Genomic DNA, 11,573 nt, shown 5'->3' with positions numbered 1-11,573 from the left:
CAAATAGATATGATTGCAACTATGAAATTAATTAAAGAATCAAAGATCCAACAACTAAAGCCATAAGAATAAATCCTAGAGTTAAACTATGTCCAAACATCTACAAATTAGCCCTCCATTAATGGAGGGCAAGCATTTAAGATACAAAGAATAGGAGTAAACATAAGATCCTTGAAAACCCCCATTTTAAACCCTAGGATAGAGAGTTGTTGAGGTAGCTTCCACATACGCCATGAAATTGAGCTCGACGGCTACGACCCTCAATCCTCTTAAATACCGGGCTAAATTTCTCTCCAAATCTTGTCTAAGGTGCTGGAGATTCAGTCCTTTACCTCCTCAATCTCACCTCCAAGAATAGAAAGATAGAATAGAGAATGCCCTAGAAATCATCATAAGTTATATTTATACTCGACTACTTACAGGCTGCTTACTGGCGTAAGGACTAGGCTGTAAGAGAGCTGGAGAAGATTGTCACGAGCCTTACGAGAATGCTTACAGTCGTAAGCCCCATATGTAAGGTCTTATAATTTTGTTACGACCTAGCTTGCGGCCATAAACGCTAGACCGTAAACTTTGCTGTTCAGTTTCTTGAGATTGCCTTTACGGGCTTACACTACAGTCTTAAGCTCCTCTGGATGGTCCTTACGGGCGTAAGCCTTGTCTATGAGGTCCTCTGAATTGAATCTGAATCCCCCTTACGGGCATAAGCATACACGCAAGGTCTTCAAGAATAAACTTACAGCCGTAAGGTTGGCGCTAAGTTGCCCGTAAGCCACCCAGTTTGCCTTGTCCTTGTTCTAATGATACTGAGAGTGCTCCAATTTCATCATTTTCGATCTAAAATGCTTCATTTGGCTCTCCCTTGTCTTTAACCATTGCCCTAAGCCTGTTAATACCAAACACACGACATTAAGCATCAAATTCCGCATTATGGTTCTAATACATGCCGAATGAGTGTATAAATAGATATGAAATACATGAACATAGTATACTCATCATGATGACTTTGCCAACCAAACATAAAAATGTCTATTGATATACACACAACCAAGGTATTGTATAGAATTTCTTAGCTTTTTCCCTCCAAAGATCATCTCATCCATTCATAGACCCATAATAGAAAGCACAAAATACATACATACATACATTTTTTTCTTTTCCTATGAAAAAGACGTTGAATCTAATTGCTTCTAGAACAGTAGAAAAATGGTGAAAATATAAGAAACAATCAACACAACGTAACATGCCACAAATCACAATATATATATCCAACCAAACATCCAGATCTACAACAATAATAACACCATATGTACATCAAACAACGATAACAAAAGTGACCACAAACACAAGATCTCAAACAGGATCCAAAGAACCAAAAACATCAAACAATTATTTCATTAGATCCACCAAGATCTCCATAAGATAAAAATCTAGAGATTATTCAAACCGCATCATATCAATAATTAGAAACAAGAACAAGGATAGCATGGTTCCAAATGTCTTACTACTCCAGATTCATCGCGAAAGCAAAAGAATAGCTGCTTTACCAAGGATTAGGCTTTCCAAATGGGATTGTGTGATGCTCGACAGGGCAGAGAGTAGGGCGACGCTAGCAGTACACGGGGTGGGAGTGGACTTGGGCTTAGCGCTGAAGTGTTGAGGGTAGAGCCATCGGAGAAGGAGGAGAAGAAGATTTGGTGAGGGGAAGGAGTTCTGGGGAGGGGTTCGGGTTGGTTTGGAAAGGAAGAAGGGAAGACACGGGAAGTGGAGCGAGATGCGGCCCGAAAAGCAAAGGAAAAAAATTGGGTTCCACCTCTTTTGCAAATTACTATGGAATGATATGATTCTATAGTAATTTAATACTGTAAAGCTGGTGTCTAAACAACACTTATTATAATTTTCAACATAACATTAAATTCCATGGGAACCACCACCATTCCTATGGAATTTAGTGGTACCCAAACAAACCCTAAAACCTAAAAATAGACATTGAAAAATTGAGCTAGTTTCCATTTTATGGATGCTTCTTTACTCATGTTTTAAAATTGATGGCATTTTTTGTTTAATTGATTCTTATGAGAGAAACATAAGACTTGATTATTATTGTCACAAAGGAAATTATTATTTTTTATGTTATGACATGTATAATGAATATAACTGTGCATGTGGTAATAGACAAACATTTAATTTAGCCACAAATATTAGAAGTACCCCTTTATCTCCAAATTGTACATCTACAGTCCATGTTATAAATATGATTCAAAGAAAATTTACTAGAAAAAGTCTTATGATTTGAGAATTTGTAATATAATAAAGGAGTTTTTTATTTTTATTTTTTAGATAGTTGTTTATTATCCCACTATTTTTATGTTGATTAATTAATTATATTTTATGAGCGAGTCTTTTCAAAATATAGGCATGATGCTCATTTTACTCCTATATATTGTTGCCTTACACAACTAAAATTTAAAAAATACTTTGAAAAAATTGAATTTATTTCCATTTCATAGATAATTCTTTTTTCATGTTTTAAAATTTATGGCACTTTTTGTTAATTTGTTTAATTGATTTTCATGATAAAAACATAAGTCTTTACCATTATTTCCATATTTATTTTAGCCACAAAAATTAGAAGTACCTCCTTATCTCCAAAACGTACATCAACAACCCATGTTGTAAATATGATTAGAAGAAAATTTGTTAGTAATGCATCATCATCATCATCATCATCATCATCATCATCATCTTCTTCTTCTTCTTCTAGTATTAGCTCTAGTTCCTTGTATGAATTAATAGCAATAATTAGAATGACTTTTAACTTCGAATAAATGTAATATTTTTAATATTTCGTTATGATAGAAATCATAAAGCATAATTATCCTATGCTACTTGTTCATAGCATGTGATCTATTAACTATTGAGTAGCCTTTTCATTACATAAAATAAGGTATTGGGAGACAAGAGGAACCGAATGAACTAATAAATAGTACAAAAATATGAATATGCTTAAAGGATTGGCTAGATGTAGTAGATAGACTTTAAGACTAAAGAGGATATGCCATGCATAGTGATAATAGGCAGGGCACGACACCAACTTAAAGGTTCATATATTCATATAGAATGATTTTATACTTACATAGTGTTTGGATTCAAAAGTAGAAGGGGAAGTAAGGGGAGGAAAAGTAAGGGAAAGGAAAGAAAGGGTTCAACCTTTGTTTGAATAGATAAATTTTATGGAGGGAAAGCAAATGAGAGTTTTCAGATAAACCTTGTTTGGTTAAGGAAGGGAAGGGAAGGGAAATGATATATAATAATATGATTTACCAATTATACCCTTACTATTAAATAAAAAATTACTTATTTCTACTTAAACACATGCATTATAAATATCTCAAATAAATTAACACTTTCAGTAGATTTTTTTAATAAATACTAAAATTATTACAATTATCATTATTATTTTGATTTCGATTTTTATACTTTAATTTTGCCTCTTCTCAAATACCACAATTTATTTATTTTTCTTTGAAAATATATCATATATTATTGTCTTGTATAGGACAAAATAAATGTTGCTATTTACATCATCACAATGGACTGATGACTGATTAGGTCTACTAAAATATAAAATAATTAAATTAACATAAGAGAAAAAAATACATACCAACAAGGGATCTATGATGGTGTCATGTACTTAATTACAATAAAATTAACTTGAAAAAAGTGAAAAAAGAAACTTATGAACTGAGGATATGTAATTAATTTTTAAAAAATTAAAAGTATTAAGGTCTTCTAAAATAATTTAAAATTTTTAGGAGGTTCTCCCTCCCCGGCACCCAAATCAGTGGGCTAGAAAAAGTGGGGGTTTGGAGGGTTTCGGAGGGTCAGAGTTAACCCTTCCTTTCTCTTCATTAAATTAAAAATATCTATCCAAATAAGAGAAAAGATCACTATGACCCTCCAAAACCCTCTTTTTACTTTACTTTCCCTTGCCGGCCCTCAATCCAAACAGAGCATTAGGGTAAGGTTTAAAAGTTCAAGGCTTAATAGAGAATTCAAGACCTTGAAACAAAAAGTCATTGGATTCAATATTCAAAGCTTCCAAATTCAACTCTTAAAATTTAGTTGAAAATCTCCAAATGGAAGGCTGAGTTTTCAAGAATTTAATTTTGAAGACTGGAAATTTAAAAAAATATTATGAGACATACATATATATAGAGCATCAATCATTTGTGCATGTTCATAGATTTCTAATCTATGAACGTTGCTGCAGACTATTGGATTTCAATCCAACGGTTCTGTACTATTACATAAACAGTAACACTGTTCTTATGAATAGTTGAACAATAAAAAGTGGGATGTATAGTATTTTCATCTCAACCATTCAATCAATATGAGCACAGTAACTGAAACAATCTCAACCGTCGAAATCCATTTCTTCTAAGCCTATAGTGGAGAACACCAAAAGTTAAATAGAAACCCCTAGAACACCACACCAACCCGTTTGGAACAAGTACCATGTTTGGTCACTATTTATTGCACTGTTCACTTTACCGATTGTTCCTATCTTTCTCCTCTCAATCTTCTCTCTTACTTTAAATAATCTGGGGATGCTCTTTGAACGTCCCCAAATGATATATATATATATATATATATATATATATTGTGTGCGCTTTTAAAATAAACAACAATAATTTTGAAGTTTTTTGATGCATTAGTTTATTATGCAATTTTTCCCCCAATTCGATTGTCATTACTATTCTTTAAGTAATATTCAATACTAAATCCGACTAAAAATTTAAAAAAATTTCCATTCAAAAAATTGTGTATATTGTTACTTTTTAATAATTTTTCTTATATTTTGTATAGTGTTTAATTAGGTCTGGTTGTTATAAGAGATATTTGTTTTTGTTATACTTTTTAAATAAATAACAAGTCCCTACTTCATATAGTTATAAATGATGTAATATATATATATATATATATATATATGTATTTATTTTATCACTAACCTCTTGATTGTTAATATTTACTCGTAATTTATGTAATTTTTTATATAAAAGTTTTATATAATGTTTAACATTTTACATTCAAATAATTATATATATGTAATTATTAATGTTTTAATAATTTTTTTGTAATTATTTTAATATTTTTTAGATATTTTTAATTTTGATGTTTATCTTAAAAATCCCAAGCCAGTACGTGGGCTGTCTTGACAATGTTTCTGGGCCTCATCGAGTCAGCCCGCCCCCGGGGACGATTAGAAAATGGGCCATGAGTTCATGACATTGCTGCTGGCCCAATGACGCGACTTGTGAGGTCATGACGTAATACCTCTCTCTCTCTCTCTCTCTCTCTATTCTCGTGTCTTTTTCATGAACGCAAGGGAAAAATCTTTCTTCAAGGCCTTGTGCCCTAGACTTGGGTTTAACGCGGTCTCTAATTAACATCAAACACGGGACGTCATGCATGGTTCCCCTGCTCCTTCTCTACCTATATATATTCATGTTGATGTGGTAATAATCACATCAGATGCATGAATAAAAAACCTATATAAACATACATATAAATAGTTAGTTAGTAGTAAGATGTCATGCAAGAGATCTGTGCCGGTGAACGTGGTGTTCATTGAGACCATCTACGTGCAGACGGATGAGTTGCACTTCAAGTCAGTCGTACAGAAGCTCACCAGGGAAGTGTATGGGTGAATACCCAGGGAATTGCCGGAGAGGATGGATAATATTGATGAAGGGATTGTTATGAAGGTTGGTGAGGAAGATAGAGGGTTGGATGAGGACTTGTATGATGTAATGGAGTCTGCTTTAATTTCTCCGGTGAAGATGACGATGCCGGTGGAGGTTGTGGATGATTATGATTTTGAGCCTAGGGTGCCGGAGGAGTTTTATGATTTGTGGAGTTTTTGAGGGAGTTCTTGTGTTTTTTGGATTGATTGAAAAGATAAGTATATGAAGGAAAAGAGAAGATGGGATTAGCTCACTATTTCATTTTATTTTATCTACGAAGCAAAGCTTAACTTACAAAGGAGATGTATCTCTGCATGTTTGATGTTGTTTAGTAAACTTGTGAACAAATTTATATAACTTCTTCAAATATTATCTGCTGAGCAATATTGGGAACTTTGAAAGAATAAAAGAGATTCAAAAGAAAAATCTAAAGAATATTCATTCCAAAAAACCCCAAGGATTTCTACTCAGAGTTATATATAATCAAGATCTCGCTTCAATATAGAACAAGAAAAGAAAAAAGGAGGACAAAAACCCTAATCATTTGATGAAAAGCCCTTTTTCAAAGCAACTAAATTATGAAGGATGTTTTTTTTTATTTTATAAAATTGATAAATTGTATTTATTAAAAGAGCAAACAATAAGATACGGAAATACATAACACAAATAAACAAAATAAAAGATAAGATCCACTAAACATGAAATTGAAATAGACAATAATTGTACATCAAAACTACGACGCAGAAACTTTTTTAGGGCGGGAGGGGCCACTAGGAGAGCACTCTCAAACTGAAGGGCTTTTATAGTGAACCCTAATGTTACAATGGTTATTAATTCTCAATAACAGATAATTAATATCTCATATATTAAATTAGACTATATAAAAATGAATTTGTTTGTTGTGAAAGAAAATCTTCTGGTCGTCCTATTTTTTGCAACTCAGGACTATAAAATTAGATTCCACATCCATCATCATAAATTACACATGTTTGTTCCATTTTAACGACCACAAAAATCCTGATATATGCCAAATTTTTAATAGAAAAGCATAACTGGCCGCCAGAATAATTAATTAAACAACCTATATTACTCTGGCGCCCATCCATATATCTATAAAAAAAAGTGATAGTATCACAAAAGAAGCTGGGAAGAAATCACTAGGCATCAGATTCTGAGCTGCAATAATTCATATTTCATCTCATAGAAATAGCATAGAACTTTTAGAATCGAACTCATTTGAGTGTAGCAAGGAGTCTATATATAATGAAGGAGCTCACTGTCGAGTTTTTTTTTTTAATCTGATTTTAATATTTTTGCTAACTAGCTCCAATTAATGTTAACAAAAATAGATAAGCAAAGTAGAAGATTCAACACAAGTCTTTCAACATGTACTGCACATATGTCATGAAACATTATTTTCACATACGCTGGCAAGAATTTGGTGTCCATCTCGTCTCGTGATACACGTTTTCATTATCAAGTTTAATTATTATCATAGCACAAATCTTAAGTATTTTTATTTATTTTTGATAAATATGAATCATGTGGGTTGCTTGATCGACCACACGCCAACTATATACCAATTAAACGACAAGAAAGAACCCATTAGGGCCGATCAACTTATTGACTCTCAATTTCTAATTTCTGAGAAAAATTAAATACCTACTTTTTTTTTTCATTATGAGATGATAAGTTTTGAATATAAATTGTCAAAATATGACTTAACTCTTATCAAGGTACAATATTATTGAAAATAAATCTTCTTGATATAAATGCATTCTTATTTTGATAATCAAGTCGATAAAAATTGTTTGAACTTGTCAATAAAAATCCTAACAATGATTTGATAGTTGATGTTGCGTAGAAAAATATGGAGAAACAGCCACAAAATAGTTTTCTAATAATGGCCCAAAAGAATGTTTTATAATTTAATCCACAATTCCAAGAAAATTATTGAAGTGGCCACTTGTGGCCTGTCTGTAAAAAATAAAAATAAAAATAAAAAAAAATTAGCAATAGAAGTCCATTAGGCCAATGCGGGTAAAAATAATTATAAGAAGAAAATGATAATTAATTATTCCAAATATTAGAACAAAGGTCAAGGAAGCTAAACTTTTAAGCTATAGTAAGTTAACTATCCAAAGTTTGCACATGATTGAAACAATAGTTCTTACTAATATGCATATCACTAGACTCAAAAAATTTAGAATTTGGTTGCAAATTTTCATACACAGGTAAATTAAAAGTTGATTTTTGATATATGAAATGTTCAAAAATAATTTTTAAAACAAACCTTTTATAGATCATTTTCTCGGCACTCTGGCACATTTTTATTGTATGTGTTCATTTCTAAACAATATGTTATTTGGTAAGAGTGATGTGGGTCTGTATATAATATTAGCGCAGATGTACTTTATTGGCATCATTTGAAACCCAGCCTATTGTGATGTGGTGACTTGGTGAGATGGCATTGTTGATGACATGGCACAACACCTTGGAGGCTTGGAGCTATATTAAGAAGAACCCATTAAAGACAAGGCCGATGACTATGTGGAGGTAAAGCTAAATCACGACACTGGCTATGTTTGGCTATGTTTGCCAAATCAAAGACCAAATGATATCTCATCTATATTTGGCAAGAAGATTGATTTGGAGTGCCAATACTTGAAGGACAAGACAATATTGGAGCTCAGTTTGGTAACAAGCTACATAGAGACACAAGTCAAAGGAAGTAACTTAATAACTAACTTGAGACAAGGCTAAATGAAAATAATGTTAATTATGGGCGAAGCTATTTGAAGACATAATTATACATGGAGAAGTTTGAAAATAAGATTGTAAAGAACCAAACTTAGATTAATTGATTAATTGAAGATCAAGTGTGGCAATTAAAGAATTGTGAAAACTAAACTTGGATGACTTAGAGATCAAGTTTGGTAGAAGATTTGAAGATCCTTAGAAGATCATTGAAGACTATCTCTGGTATTAGGGGCGGAGCAATAAAATATTTTTAAGAAGCAAAAAATTTTATTGGTAGACAAGTAAAAGGGAAAGTGACAAACAATAGACTTTTACAAATATTTTTTTAAAAAAAATATATATGTATATATATATATATATATCAAATTATAAAAAATCATGAGGTCAAATAATAAATTTTTCCCAAAAAAAAAAAACTTGTTACCATGTAACCCAATTTATATTGCAAGAGCCAAACAATAAAATTTTTTAAATATTTTTTCCCTAAAAGTATAATTTTTCAGAGTATATAAACTTATTTGTTAAAAAAAATGGTAAACAATAGATTTTTGCAGAAAATACTGTATATTTCAAATTATAAAAATATAAAAAACCAATCAATGAAATTTCACAAATATTTTAAAAAATATATAATTTTTTAGAATATATGTATCAATTTATAAAGAAAAAATTTAAAAAATATATATATATATAAAAGGGAGGGGGAGAGGCACCCTCGCTCCACCACTGTTTAGTATTATGATAATGTACCATGTGGAATGCGACCATTGAAGAGGGTACTATTGATAGGATCTTGTTGAGTTAAGCTACTTGCTGGTAGGTCAAGATCAGGAGAATTAAATGGCATTTGACTCCAATAGAACTAGGAGGGTTGGAAGGGTCTTGAGATTGCGTTACAATGGAAGCTAGAACTTAGTCAAGGTTACCAGGAGGGCCATATTACAAGCTCTATTGCAACAGGAGTTGCAACAGCTAAGTGTGGAAAGCGTACAAGTTAATAGCTGCTAAGATTCTAAAAAAAGAAGATGTTATCTTTGGGGACATGAAAACGTCTACATAAGAGACTCTGCTCTGAAGATTTAGGATGAACAGCTAAAGAACGATCCTAATGTGTGGATGAGACAGTAGGCATTAGAGAGGGTGCTTGTATTATTTTGTGAGGATGAGTGATAGGGTTGTACTTATGTTTGTTCTCCTCTTTTAGTAGATTTATCTCCGAGTATGATCTGCCAAGACATAGCTGTTGGTGAAGCGGAACCATTTACTAATTCATGTCTCATTTCACTACAAAAAATTATATTTTTAGTGATAACCAAAGTTGTTACTAAAAGCAGTCATTTTTGTCACTATAATTAATAGTGGCTAATTTTTGAGGTCGGTCACCTCTTGTCACAAGTACCTCCATAGCAAATACAATAGTGACCACTTAAGAAATTTGGCCACAATTACGCAAAAAATTTGTGACGAAATTATTGTCACTAAAAACTTCAATATTTGTTACTAAAAACATTGATATTTGTGATAAAACTATATTGTCACATAAACCTTAGTATTTGTGATAATTTTGTTGACACAAAAAATACAAATAGTGATGAATAAAGTGGTCACAATAATTCATTTTATTGTGACCAATACTTTGTCATTAATGTTGTTTGAAGATAGTGCCATGTGTTTATTATTATTATTATCACAAATAAAATTATTAATTTAACAATAATATTGTCATTAAATAAAATTATATGTTACACTAATTTTGTCACTAATGTAATTAGTGTTGACATAAATAAAATTATTTATGATAAATATAAAGTTATATCTTAGAAAATTTTATCAAAAAAACAAAGTTTTATTAGCAAAATATTGTCGCACAACCAATAAAAGTATTCAATATTTGATTGGGAACGCAAGTGTACTTGCCAATCAAGTAGTAAAGGGTTCTAAAGAGCAAGGTATCGATCCACAGGGAAGATAGAGTCTATCAGTACTAATCATACTTCTGAAAACTAGCCTACTCAAAGATGTGAAATGTGAAAACAAATTAAAGAAATGAAAATAGAAATCAATAAATACAAACACAAGTACGGTCAAACAAGTAGGGGAAATGGGATGCTCAGCCATAGAGTCCCTCTAAAGTTTTGTACATCTAGAACAAAGGTTGTAAGCTAACAATCCTATTTGAAGTGAGAAAAATTCTTAAAATATACCATCCACTCTTGCAAGGTAAACAGTAACTAATTCAGTATAATATTGATACAGATACCCCATAATTGCATTGCACTCTATGAAATATTAACAGGAATTAATAAGAATTCAATAAGTAAGCAAACCTTCTTTCGAGGTGATTGCCTGCTAGGGACGCAAGTGTACATGCCGATCAGGTAATAAAATGTGCGTAAGTGTAGAGTGTCAGTCCACATGTGATAAGTACTTGTGTATTAGTAATACGAAGTATTCTTCTCTTACGATGAGCATTACTTTTATCAGATTTTAACGCTAATACATGTGTATTTGTGAACTTTTGTGCATGAAGGGTTGTGAAGCCAAATATAAAAGAAAGAAGCCAAAGTAGATTGCGATTGTACGTTGTTGATGAAGTCTTGGAGTGAACAAATGTGAAGACACAAGTTATGATCGAAGATACGTGAATGTGTGCCAACCTCCATGCACTCAAGCAATTACATGGTTTGAAGGGGTACAAAGGCAGTCACATTTGCGTATTCTGACTTGTGCAATGTTAGCAAGATCTTCACCAATATGGTATTTTATTGAAGAAGCGATGCGATCTACGGCATAGACGTGTGCTCATTTATGTTGCCTTGATGAAAAGTGTGGATTCGGGAGTATTTTGGCGGAGTACTATAGTAGGTACTCCAGCAAATCATTGTAGCAATTTACTGCAGTAGTTACTATTCACAACCCACAGAGAATCAGATTTCCAGAATTCCACACGGATGCCCAATTCCAGCCCTTTATAAAGTTGTGACTTGTACCAATTTGGGGATCCATCTTTTATCCTTTCTTATATCTTTTCTCCATCTTTTGGAAGACCGGTGGCTAAGGTTTAGA

The sequence above is a fragment of the Dioscorea cayenensis genome, chromosome 4 (genome assembly GCF_009730915.1).
Source record: "Dioscorea cayenensis subsp. rotundata cultivar TDr96_F1 chromosome 4, TDr96_F1_v2_PseudoChromosome.rev07_lg8_w22 25.fasta, whole genome shotgun sequence".
Lineage (NCBI taxonomy): Eukaryota > Viridiplantae > Streptophyta > Magnoliopsida > Dioscoreales > Dioscoreaceae > Dioscorea > Dioscorea cayenensis.
This window is presented reverse-complemented; position numbering follows the sequence as displayed.